This window comes from Melozone crissalis, unplaced genomic scaffold, assembly GCF_028551555.1.
Source record: "Melozone crissalis strain CALT ecotype California unplaced genomic scaffold, PUWL_Pcris_2 ptg000037l_1, whole genome shotgun sequence".
NCBI lineage: Eukaryota > Metazoa > Chordata > Aves > Passeriformes > Passerellidae > Melozone > Melozone crissalis.
In genome coordinates, this window is record NW_026535815.1 from 715529 (window position 1) to 727698 (window position 12170).

Consider the following 12170-nt stretch of genomic DNA (forward strand, 5'->3'; position numbering starts at 1 on the left):
AATCGAATGTTCATGTGAATAGAAAAGGCAGGAGAGTGGTCAGGTACTGTTTTCTCTCACTTGGCAAGCTGCGCACACAATCGCAGTGTTCTAAAGCTTGTTTCATCACCTTTGCGAAGTTGCCGCTCTCTCCGGCTCCCGGAGACGAAGAAGTTGCTTCTTCGCGCAAAGATGATTCTGCCGCTCACAGTGCTCTGCAGCGTGTGTCTTCTGCCGAAAGAGGCCCGGGAGCTGTGCTTAGCTCTGCAGAGCACCGTACCTTCGTCTTTAGCCTCTCTTCTCGTCTACATCTTAGCAAAAAGCTTTTCCACTCTGTCTGGCAAGGAGAAACTGTGCCAGCACAGAAAACATTTCCCATCGTGTTCTAGATGCTGCATGGAGGTCTGCCGAGTGTTTTGCAAGAAGAGAAAGAAAGTTGTCCAAAACAGCTTGCAATCGAATGTTCATGTGAATAGAAAAGGCAGGAGAGTGGTCAGGTACTGTTTTCTCTCACTTGGCAAGCTGCGCACACAATCGCAGTGTTGTACAGCTTGTTTCATCACCTTTGCGAAGCTGCCGCTCTCTCCGGCTCCCGGAGACGAAGAAACTGCTTCTTCGCGCAAAGACGATTCTGCCGCTCACAGTGTCCTGCGGTGTGCGTCTTCTGCCGAAAGAGGCCCGGGAGCTGTGCTTAGCTCTGCAGAGCACCGTACCTTCGTCTTTAGCCTCTCTTCTCGTCTACATCACAGCAAAAAGATTTTCCACTGTGTCTCGCAAGGAGAAACTTTACCAGCACAGAAAACATCTCCCATCGTATTCTAGAAGCTGCACGAAGGTCTGCAGAGTGTTTTGCAAGAAGAGAAAGAAAGTTGTCCAAGACAGCTTGCAATCGAATGTTCATGTGAATAGAAAAGGCAGGAGAGTGGTCAGGTACTGTTTTCTCTCAGTTGGCAAGCTGCGCACACAATCGCAGTGTTGTACAGCTTGTTTCATCACCTTTGCGGAGCTGCCGCTCTCTCCGGCTCCCGGAGACGAAGAAGCTGCTTCTTCGCGCAAAGACGATTCTGCCGCTCACAGTGCTCTGCGGGGTGCGCCTTCTGCCGAAAGAGGTCCGGGAGCGGTGCTTAGCTCTGCAGAGCACCGTACCTTCGTCTTTAGATTCTCTTCTCCTCCACATCTGAGCAAAAAGCTTTTCCACTCTGTCTGGCAAGGAGAAACTGTGCCAGCACAAAAAACATCTCCCATCGTGTTCTAGAGGCTGCACGGAGGTCTGCCGAGTGTTTTGCAAGAAGAGAAAGAAAGTTGTCCAAAACAGCTTGCAATCGAATGTCCATGTGAATAGAAAAGGCAGGAGAGTGGTCAGGTACTGTTTTCTCTCAGTTGGCAAGCTGCGCACACAATCGCAGTGTTCTAAAGCTTGTTTCATCACCTTTGCGAAGTTGCCGCTCTCCCCGGCTCCCGGAGACGAAGAAGCTGCTTCTTCGCGCAAAGACGATTCTGCCGCTCACAGTGCTCTGCAGCGTGTGTCTTCGGCCGAAAGAGGCCCGGGAGCTGTGCTTAGCTCTGCAGAGCACCGTACCTTCGTCTTTAGCCTCTCTTCTCGTCTACATCTTAGCAAAAAGCTTTTCCACTCTGTCTGGCAAGGAGAAACTGTGCCAGCACAAAAAACATCTCCCAACGTGTTCTAGAAGCTGCACGAAGGTCTGCCGAGTGTTTTGCAAGAAGAGAAAGAAAGTTGTCCAAAACAGCTTGCAATCGAATGTTCATGTGAATAGAAAAGGCAGGAGAGTGGTCAGGTACTGTTTTCTCTCAGTTGGCAAGCTGCGCACACAATCGCAGTGTTGTACAGCTTGTTTCATCACCTTTGCGAAGCTGCCGCTCTCTCCGGCTCCCGGAGACGAAGAAGCTGCTTCTTCGCGCAAAGACGATTCTGCCGCTCACAGTGCTCTGCGGTGTGCGCCTTCTGCCGAAAGAGGTCCGGGAGCGGTGCTTAGCTCTGCAGAGCACCGTACCTTCGTCTTTAGCCTCTCTTCTCGTCTACATCTTAGCAAAAAGCTTTTCCACTCTGTCTGGCAAGGAGAAACTGTGCCAGCACAAAAAACATCTCCCTTCGTGTTCTAGAGGCTGCACGGAGGTCTGCCGAGTGTTTTGAAAGAAGAGAAAGAAACTTGTCCAAAACAGCAGGCAATCGAATGTTCGTGTGAATAGAAAAGGCAGGAGAGTGGTCAGGTACTGTTTTCTCTCACTTGGCAAGCTGCGCACACAATCGCAGTGTTGTACAGCTTGTTTCATCACCTTTGCGAAGTTGCCGCTCTCTCCGGCTCCCGGAGACGAAGAAGCTGCTTCTTCGCGCAAAGACGATTCTGCCGCTCACAGTGCTCTGCGGTGTGCGCCTTCTGCCGAAAGATGTCTGGGAGCGGTGCTTAGCTCTGCAGAGCACCGTACCTTCGTCTTTAGCCTCTCTTCTCGTCTACATCTTAGCAAAAAGCTTTTCCACTGTGCCTGGCAAGGAGAAACAGTGCCAGCACAAATAACATCTCCCATCGTGTTCTAGATGCTGCACGGAGGTCTGCCGAGTGTTTTGCAAGAAGAGAAAGAAAGTTGTCCAAAACAGCTTGCAATCGAATGTTCATGTGAATAGAAAAGGCAGGAGAGTGGTCAGGTACTGTTTTCTCTCAGTTGGCAAGCTGCGCACACAATCGCAGTGTTGTACAGCTGGTTTCATCACCTTTGCGAAGTTGCCACTCTGTCCGGGTCCCGGAGACGAAGAAGCTGCGTTTTCGCGCAAAGACGATTCTGCCGCTCACAGTGCTCTGCAGTGTGTGTCTTCTGCCGAAAGAGGCCCGGGAGCTGTGCTTAGCTCTGCAGAGCACCGTACCTTCGTTTTTAGCCTCTCTTCTCGTCTACATCTTAGCAAAAAGCTTTTCCAATCTGTCTGGCAAGGAGAAACTGTGCCAGCACAAAAAACATCTCCCACCGTGTTCTAGAGGCTGCACGGAGGTCTGCCGAGTGTTTTGCAAGAAGAGAAAGAAAGTTGTCCAAAACAGCTTGCAATCGAATTTTCATGTGAATAGAAAAGGCAGGAGAGTGGTCAGGTACTGTTTTCTCTCAGTTGGCAAGCTGCGCACACAATCGCAGTGTTGTACAGCTTGTTTCATCACCTTTGCGAAGCTGCCGCTCTCTCCGGCTCCCGGAGACGAAGAAGCTGCTTCTTCGCGCAAAGACGATTCTGCCGCTCACAGTGCTCTGCGGTGTGCGCCTTCTGCCGAAAGAGGTCCGGGAGCGGTGCTTAGCTCTGCAGAGCACCGTACCTTCGTTTTTAGCCTCTCTTCTCGTCTACATCTTAGCAAAAAGCTTTTCCACTCTGTCTGGCAAGGAGAAACTGTGCCAGCACAAAAAACATCTCCCATCGTGTTCTAGAGGCTGCAGGGAGGTCTGCCGAGTGTTTTGCAAGAAGAGAAAGAAAGTTGTCCAAAACAGCTTGCAATCGAATGTTCATGTGAATAGAAAAGGCAGGAGAGTGGTCAGGTACTGTTTTCTCTCACTTGGCAAGCTGCGCACACAATCGCAGTGTTGTACAGCTTGTTTCATCCCCTTTGCGAAGCTGCCGCTCTCTCCGGCTCCCGGAGACGAAGAAGCTGCTTCTTCGCGCAAAGACGATTCTGCCGCTCACAGTGCTCTGCGGTGTGCGCCTTCTGCCGAAAGAGGTCCGGGAGCGGTGCTTAGCTCTGCAGAGCACCGTACCTTCGTCTTTAGCCTCTCTTCTCGTCTACATCTCAGCAAAAAGCTTTTCCACTCTGTCTGGCAAGGAGAAACTTTGCCAGCACAAAAAACATCTCCCATCGTGTTCTAGAGGGTGCACGGAGGTCTGCCGAGTGTTTTGCAAGAAGAGAAAGAAAGTTGTCCAAAACAGCTTGCAATCGAATGTTCATGTGAATAGAAAAGGCAGGAGAGTGGTCAGGTACTGTTTTCTCTCAGTTGGCAAGCTGCGCACACAATCGCAGTGTTGTACAGCTTGTTTCATCACCTTTGCGAAGCTGCCGCTCTCTCCGGCTCCCGGAGACGAAGAAGCTGCGTTTTCGCGCAAAGACGATTCTGCCGCTCACAGTGCTCTGCGGTGTGCGCCTTCTGCCGAAAGAGGTCCGGGAGCGGTGATTAGCTCTGCAGAGCACCGTACCTTCGTCTTGAGCCTCTCTTCTCGTCTACATCTTTGCAAATATTTTCCACTCTGACTGGCAAGGAGAAACTTTGCCAGCACAAAAAACATCTCCCATCGTGTTCTAGAGGCTGCACGGAGGTCTGCCGAGTGTTTTGCAAGAAGAGAAAGAAAGTTGTCCAAAACAGCTTGCAATCGAATGTTCATGTGATTACAAAAGGCAGGAGAGTGGTCAGGTACTGTTTTCTCTCACTTGGCAAGCTGGGCACACAATCGCAGTGTTGTACAGGTTGTTTCATCACCTTTGCGAAGCTGCCGCTCTCTCCGGCTCCCGGACACGAAGAAGCTGCTTCTTCGCGCAAAGACGATTCTGCAGCTCACAGTGCTCTGCGGTGTGCGCCTTCTGCCGAAAGAGGTCCGGGAGCTGTGCTTAGCTCTGCAGAGCACCGTACCTTCGTCTTTAGCCTCTCTTCTCGTCTACATCTTAGCAAAAATCTTTTCCACTGTGCCTGGCAAGGAGAAACAGTGCCAGCACAAATAACATCTCCCATCGTGTTCTAGATGCTGCACGGAGGTCTGCAGAGTGTTTTGCAAGAAGAGAAAGAAAGTTGTCCAAAACAGCTTGCAATCGAATGTCCATGTGAATAGAATAGGCAGGAGAGTGGTCAGGTACTGTTTTCTCTCAGTTGGCAAGCTGCGCACACAATCGCAGTGTTCTAAAGCTTGTTTCATCACCTTTGCGAAGCTGCCGCTCTCTCCGGCTCCCGGAGACGAAGAAGCTGCTTCTTCGCGCAAAGACGATTCTGCCGCTCACAGTGCTCTGCGGTGTGCGCCTTCTGCCGAAAGAGGTCCGGGAGCTTAGCTCTGCAGAGCACCGTACCTTCGTCTTTAGCCTCTCTTCTCGTCTACATCTCAGCAAAAAGCTTTTCCACTCTGTCTGGCAAGGAGAAACTGTGCCAGCACGAAAAACATCTCCCATCGTGTTCTAGAGGCTGCACGCAGGTCTGCCGAGTGTTTTGCAAGAAGAGAAAGAAAGTTGTCCAAAACAGCTTGCAATCGAATGTTCATGTGAATAGAAAAGGCAGGAGAGTGGTCAGGTACTGTTTTCTCTCAGTTGGCAAGCTGCGCACACAATCGCAGTGTCGTACCGCTTGTTTCATCACCTTTGCGAAGCTGCCGCTCTCTCCGGCTCCCGGAGACGAAGAAGCTGCTTCTTCGCGCAAAGGCGATTCTGCCGCTCACAGTGCTCTGCAGTGTGTGTCTTCGGCCGAAAGAGGCCCGGGAGCTGTGCTTAGCGCTGCAGAGCACCGTACCTTCGTCTTTAGCCTCTCTTCTCGTCTACATCTTAGCAAAAAGCTGTTCCACTCTGCCTGTCAAGGAGAAACTTTGCCAGCACAAAAAACATCTCCCATCGTGTTCTAGAAGCTGCACGGAGGTCTGCCGAGTGTTTTGCAAGAAGAGAAAGAAAGTTGTCCAAAACAGCTTGCAATCGAATGTTCATGTGAATAGAAAAGGCAGGAGAGTGGTCAGGTACTGTTTTCTCTCACTTGGCAAGCTGCGCACACAATCGCAGTGTTCTAAAGCTTGTTTCATCACCTTTGCGAAGTTGCCGCTCTCTCCGGCTCCCGAGATGAAGAAGTTGCTTCTTCGCGCAAAGATGATTCTGCCGCTCACAGTGCTCTGCAGCGTGTGTCTTCTGCCGAAAGAGGCCTGGGAGCTGTGCTTAGCTCTGCAGAGCACCGTACCTTCGTCTTTAGCCTCTCTTCTCGTCTACATCTTAGCAAAAAGCTTTTCCACTGTGTCTCGCAAGGAGAAACTTTACCAGCACAGAAAACATCTCCCATCGTATTCTAGAAGCTGCACGAAGGTCTGCAGAGTGTTTTGCAAGAAGAGAAAGAAAGTTGTCCAAGACAGCTTGCAATCGAATGTTCATGTGAATAGAAAAGGCAGGAGAGTGGTCAGGTACTGTTTTCTCTCAGTTGGCAAGCTGCGCACACAATCGCAGTGTTGTACAGCTTGTTTCATCACCTTTGCGGAGCTGCCGCTCTCTCCGGCTCCCGGAGACGAAGAAGCTGCTTCTTCGCGCAAAGACGATTCTGCCGCTCACAGTGCTCTGCGGGGTGCGCCTTCTGCCGAAAGAGGTCCGGGAGCGGTGCTTAGCTCTGCAGAGCACCGTACCTTCGTCTTTAGATTCTCTTCTCCTCCACATCTGAGCAAAAAGATTTTCCACTCTGTCTGGCAAGGAGAAACTGTGCCAGCACAAAAAACATCTCCCATCGTGTTCTAGAGGCTGCACGGAGGTCTGCCGAGTGTTTTGCAAGAAGAGAAAGAAAGTTGTCCAAAACAGCTTGCAATCGAATGTTCATGTGAATAGAAAAGGCAGGAGAGTGGTCAGGTACTGTTTTCTCTCAGTTGGCAAGCTGCGCACACAATCGCAGTGTTCTAAAGCTTGTTTCATCACCTTTGCGAAGTTGCCGCTCTCCCCGGCTCCCGGAGACGAAGAAGCTGCTTCTTCGCGCAAAGACGATTCTGCCGCTCACAGTGCTCTGCAGCGTGTGTCTTCGGCCGAAAGAGGCCCGGGAGCGGTGCTTAGCTCTGCAGAGCACCGTACCTTCGTCTTTAGCCTCTCTTCTCGTCTACATCTTAGCAAAAAGCTTTTCCACTCTGTCTGGCAAGGAGAAACTGTGCCAGCACAAAAAACATCTCCCAACGTGTTCTAGAAGCTGCACGAAGGTCTGCCGAGTGTTTTGCAAGAAGAGAAAGAAAGTTGTCCAAAACAGCTTGCAATCGAATGTTCATGTGAATAGAAAAGGCAGGAGAGTGGTCAGGTACTGTTTTCTCTCAGTTGGCAAGCTGCGCACACAATCGCAGTGTTGTACAGCTTGTTTCATCACCTTTGCGAAGTTGCCGCTCTCTCCGGCTCCCAGAGACGAAGAAGCTGCTTCTTCGCTCAAAGACGATTCTGCCGCTCACAGTGCTCTGCGGTGTGCGCCTTCTGCCGAAAGAGGTCCGGGAGCGGTGCTTAGCTCTGCAGAGCACCGTACCTTCGTCTTTAGCCTCTCTTCTCGTCTACATCTTAGCAAAAAGCTTTTCCACTCTGTCTGGCAAGGAGAAACTGTGCCAGCACAAAAAACATCTCCCTTCGTGTTCTAGAGGCTGCACGGAGGTCTGCCGAGTGTTTTGAAAGAAGAGAAAGAAACTTGTCCAAAACAGCAGGCAATCGAATGTTCGTGTGAATAGAAAAGGCAGGAGAGTGGTCAGGTACTGTTTTCTCTCAGTTGGCAAGCTGCGCACACAATCGCAGTGTTGTACAGCTTGTTTCATCACCTTTGCGAAGTTGCCGCTCTCTCCGGCTCCCGGAGACGAAGAAGCTGCTTCTTCGCGCAAAGACGATTCTGCCGCTCACAGTGCTCTGCGGTGTGCGCCTTCTGCCGAAAGAGGTCTGGGAGCGGTGCTTAGCTCTGCAGAGCACCGTACCTTCGTCTTTAGCCTCTCTTCTCGTCTACATCTTAGCAAAAAGCTTTTCCACTGTGCCTGGCAAGGAGAAACAGTGCCAGCACAAATAACATCTCCCATCGTGTTCTAGATGCTGCACGGAGGTCTGCCGAGTGTTTTGCAAGAAGAGAAAGAAAGTTGTCCAAAACAGCTTGCAATCGAATGTTCATGTGAATAGAAAAGGCAGGAGAGTGGTCAGGTACTGTTTTCTCTCAGTTGGCAAGCTGCGCACACAATCGCAGTGTTGTACAGCTGGTTTCATCACCTTTGCGAAGTTGCCACTCTGTCCGGCTCCCGAAGACGAAGAAGCTGCGTTTTCGCGCAAAGACGATTCTGCCGCTCACAATGCTCTGCAGTGTGTGTCTTCTGCCGAAAGAGGTCCGGGAGCGGTGCTTAACTCTGCAGAGCACCGTACCTTCGTCTTTAGCCTCTCTTCTCGTCTACATCTCAGCAAAAATCTTTTCCACTCTGTCTGGCAAGGAGAAACTGTGCCAGCACAGAAAACATCTCCCATCGTGTTCTAGAGGCTGCACGGAGGTCTGCCGAGTGTTTTGAAGAAGAGAAAGTAAGTTGTCCAAAACAGCTTGCAATCGAATGTTCGTGTGAATAGAAAAGGCAGGAGAGTGGTCAGGTACTGTTTTGTCTCAGTTGGCAAGGTGCGCACACAATCGCAGTGTCGTACAGCTTGTTTCATCACCTTTGCGAAGTTGCCGCTCTCTCCGGCTCCCGGAGACGAAGAAGCTGCTTCTTCGCGCAAAGACGATTCTGCCGCTCACAGTGCTCTGCGGTGTGCGCCTTCTGCCGAAAGAGGTCCGGGAGCGGTGCTTAGCTCTGCAGAGCACCGTACCTTCGTCTTTAGCCTCTCTTCTCGTCTACATCTTAGCAAAAAGCTTTTCCACTGTGCCTGGCAAGGAGAAACAGTGCCAGCACAAATAACATCTCCCATCGTGTTCTAGATGCTGCACGGAGGTCTGCCGAGTGTTTTGCAAGAAGAGAAAGAAAGTTGTCCAAAACAGCTTGCAATCGAATGTTCATGTGAATAGAATAGGCAGGAGAGTGGTCAGGTACTGTTTTCTCTCAGTTGGCAAGCTGCGCACACAATCGCAGTGTTGTACAGCTTGTTTCATCACCTTTGCGAAGCTGCCGCTCTCTCCGGCTCCCGGAGACGAAGAAGCTGCTTCTTCGCGCAAAGACGATTCTGCCGCTCACAGTGCTCTGCGGTGTGCGCCTTCAGCTGAAAGAGGTCCGGGAGCTGTGCTTAGCTCTGCAGAGCACCGTACCTTCGTCTTGAGCCTCTCTTCTCGTCTACATCTTAGCAAAAAGCTTTTCCACTCTGTCTGGGAAGGAGAAACTGTGACAGCACAGAAAACATCTCCCATCGGGTTCTAGAGGCTGCACGGAGGTCTGCCGAGTGTTTTGCAAGAAGAGAAAGAAAGTTGTCCAAAACAGCTTGCAATCGAATGTTCATGTGAATAGAAAAGGCAGGAGAGTGGTCAGGTACTGTTTTCTCTCAGTTGGCAAGCTGCGCACACAATCGAAGTGTTGTACAGCTGGTTTCATCACCTTTGCGAAGTTGCCGCTCTGTCCGGCTCCCGGAGACGAAGAAGCTGCGTTTTCGCGCAAAGACGATTCTGCCGCTCACAGTTCTCTGCAGTGTGTGTCTTCTGCCGAAAGAGGCCCGGGAGCTGTGCTTAGCTCTGCAGAGCACCGTACCTTCGTTTTTAGCCTCTCTTCTCGTCTACATCTTAGCAAAAAGCTTTTCCACTCTGTCTGGCAAGGAGAAACTGTGCCAGCACAAAAAACATCTCCCATCGTGTTCTAGAGGCTGCAGGGAGGTCTGCCGAGTGTTTTGCAAGAAGAGAAAGAAAGTTGTCCAAAACAGCTTGCAATCGAATGTTCATGTGAATAGAAAAGGCAGGAGAGTGGTCAGGTACTGTTTTCTCTCACTTGGCAAGCTGCGCACACAATCGCAGTGTTGTACAGCTTGTTTCATCACCTTTGCGAAGCTGCTGATCTCTCCGGCTCCCGGAGACGAAGAAGCTGCTTCTTCGCGCAAAGACGATTCTGCCGCTCACCGTGCTCTGCAGTGTGCGCCTTCTGCCGAAAGAGGTCCGGGAGCGGTGATTAGCTCTGCAGAGCACCGTACCTTCGTCTTGAGCCTCTCTTCTCGTCTACATCTTAGCAAAAAGCTTTTCCACTCTGTCTGGCAAGGAGAACCTTTGCCAGCACCGAAAACATCTCCCATCCTGTTCTAGAGGCTGCACGGAGGTCTGCCGAGTGTTTTGCAAGAAGAGAAAGAAAGTTGTCCAAAACAGCTTGCAATCGAATGTTCATGTGATTACAAAAGGCAGGAGAGTAGTCAGGTACTGTTTTCTCTCACTTGGCAAGCTGCGCACACAATCGCAGTGTTGTACAGCTTGTTTCATCACCTTTGCGAAGCTGCCGCTCTCTCCGGCTCCCGGAGACGAAGAAGCTGCTTCTTCGCGCAAAGACGATTCTGCCGCTCACAGGTCTCTGCGGTGTGCGCCTTCTGCCGAAAGAGGTCCGGGAGCGGTGCTTAGCTCTGCAGAGCACCGTACCTTCGTCTTTAGCCTCTCTTCTCGTCTACATCTTAGCAAAATCTTTTCCACTGTGCCTGGCAAGGAGAAACTGTGCCAGCACAAAAACATCTCCCATCGTGTTCTAGATGCTGCACGGAGGTCTGCCGAGTGTTTTGCAAGAAGAGAAAGAAAGTTGTCCAAAACAGCTTGCAATCGAATGTTCATGTGAATAGAATAGGCAGGAGAGTGGTCAGGTACTGTTTTCTCTCAGTTGGCAAGCTGCGCACACAATCGCAGTGTTCTAAAGCTTGTTTCATCACCTTTGCGAAGCTGCCGCTCTCTCCGGCTCCCGGAGACGAAGAAGCTGCTTCTTCGCGCAAAGACGATTCTGCCGCTCACAGTGCTCTGCGGTGTGCGCCTTCTGCCGAAAGAGGTCCGGGAGCTTAGCTCTGCAGAGCACCGTACCTTCGTCTTTAGCCTCTCTTCTCGTCTACATCTTAGCAAAAAGCTTTTCCACTCTGTCTGGCAAGGAGAAACTGTGCCAGCACAAAAAACATCTCCCATCGTGTTCTAGAGGCTGCACGGAGGTCTGCCGAGTGTTTTGCAAGAAGAGAAAGAAAGTTGTCCAAAACAGCTTGCAATCGAATGTTCATGTGAATAGAAAAGGCAGGAGAGTGGTCAGGTACTGTTTTCTCTCAGTTGGCAAGCTGCGCACACAATCGCAGTGTCGTACAGCTTGTTTCATCACCTTTGCGAAGCTGCCGCTCTCTCCGGCTCCCGGAGACGAAGAAGCTGCTTCTTCGCGCAAAGGCGATTCTGCCGCTCACAGTGCTCTGCAGTGTGTGTCTTCGGCCGAAAGAGGCCCGGGAGCTGTGCTTAGCGCTGCAGAGCACCGTACCTTCGTCTTTAGCCTCTCTTCTCGTCTACATCTTAGCAAAAAGCTGTTCCACTCTGCCTGTCAAGGAGAAACTTTGCCAGCACAAAAAACATCTCCCATCGTGTTCTAGAAGCTGCACGGAGGTCTGCCGAGTGTTTTGCAAGAAGAGAAAGAAAGTTGTCCAAAACAGCTTGCAATCGAATGTTCATGTGAATAGAAAAGGCAGGAGAGTGGTCAGGTACTGTTTTCTCTCAGTTGGCAAGCTGCGCACACAATCGCAGTGTTGTAAAGCTTGTTTCATCACCTTTGCGAAGTTGCCGCTCTCTCCGGCTCCCGGAGACGAAGAAGTTGCTTCTTCGCGCAAAGATGATTCTGCCGCTCACAGTGCTCTGCAGCGTGTGTCTTCTGCCGAAAGAGGCCCGGGAGCTGTGCTTAGCTCTGCAGAGCACCGTACCTTCGTCTTTAGCCTCTCTTCTCGTCTACATCTTAGCAAAAAGCTTTTCCACTCTGTCTGGCAAGGAGAAACTGTGCCAGCACAGAAAACATCTCCCATCGTGTTCTAGATGCTGCATGGAGGTCTGCCGAGTGTTTTGCAAGAAGAGAAAGAAAGTTGTCCAAAACAGCTTGCAATCGAATGTTCATGTGAATAGAAAAGGCAGGAGAGTGGTCAGGTACTGTTTTCTCTCAGTTGGCAAGCTGCGCACACAATCGCAGTGTTGTACAGCTTGTTTCATCACCTTTGCGAAGCTGCCGCTCTCTCCGGCTCCCGGAGACGAAGAAACTGCTTCTTCGCGCAAAGACGATTCTGCCGCTCACAGTGCTCTGCGGTGTGCGCCTTCTGCCGAAAGAGGCCCGGGAGCTGTGCTTAGCTCTGCAGAGCACCGTACCTTCGTCTTTAGCCTCTCTTCTCGTCTACATCACAGCAAAAAGATTTTCCACTGTGTCTCGCAAGGAGAAACTTTACCAGCACAGAAAACATCTCCCATCGTATTCTAGAAGCTGCACGAAGGTCTGCAGAGTGTTTTGCAAGAAGAGAAAGAAAGTTGTCCAAGACAGCTTGCAATCGAATGTTCATGTGAATAGAAAAGGCAGGAGAGTGGTCAGGTACTGTTTTCTCTCAGTT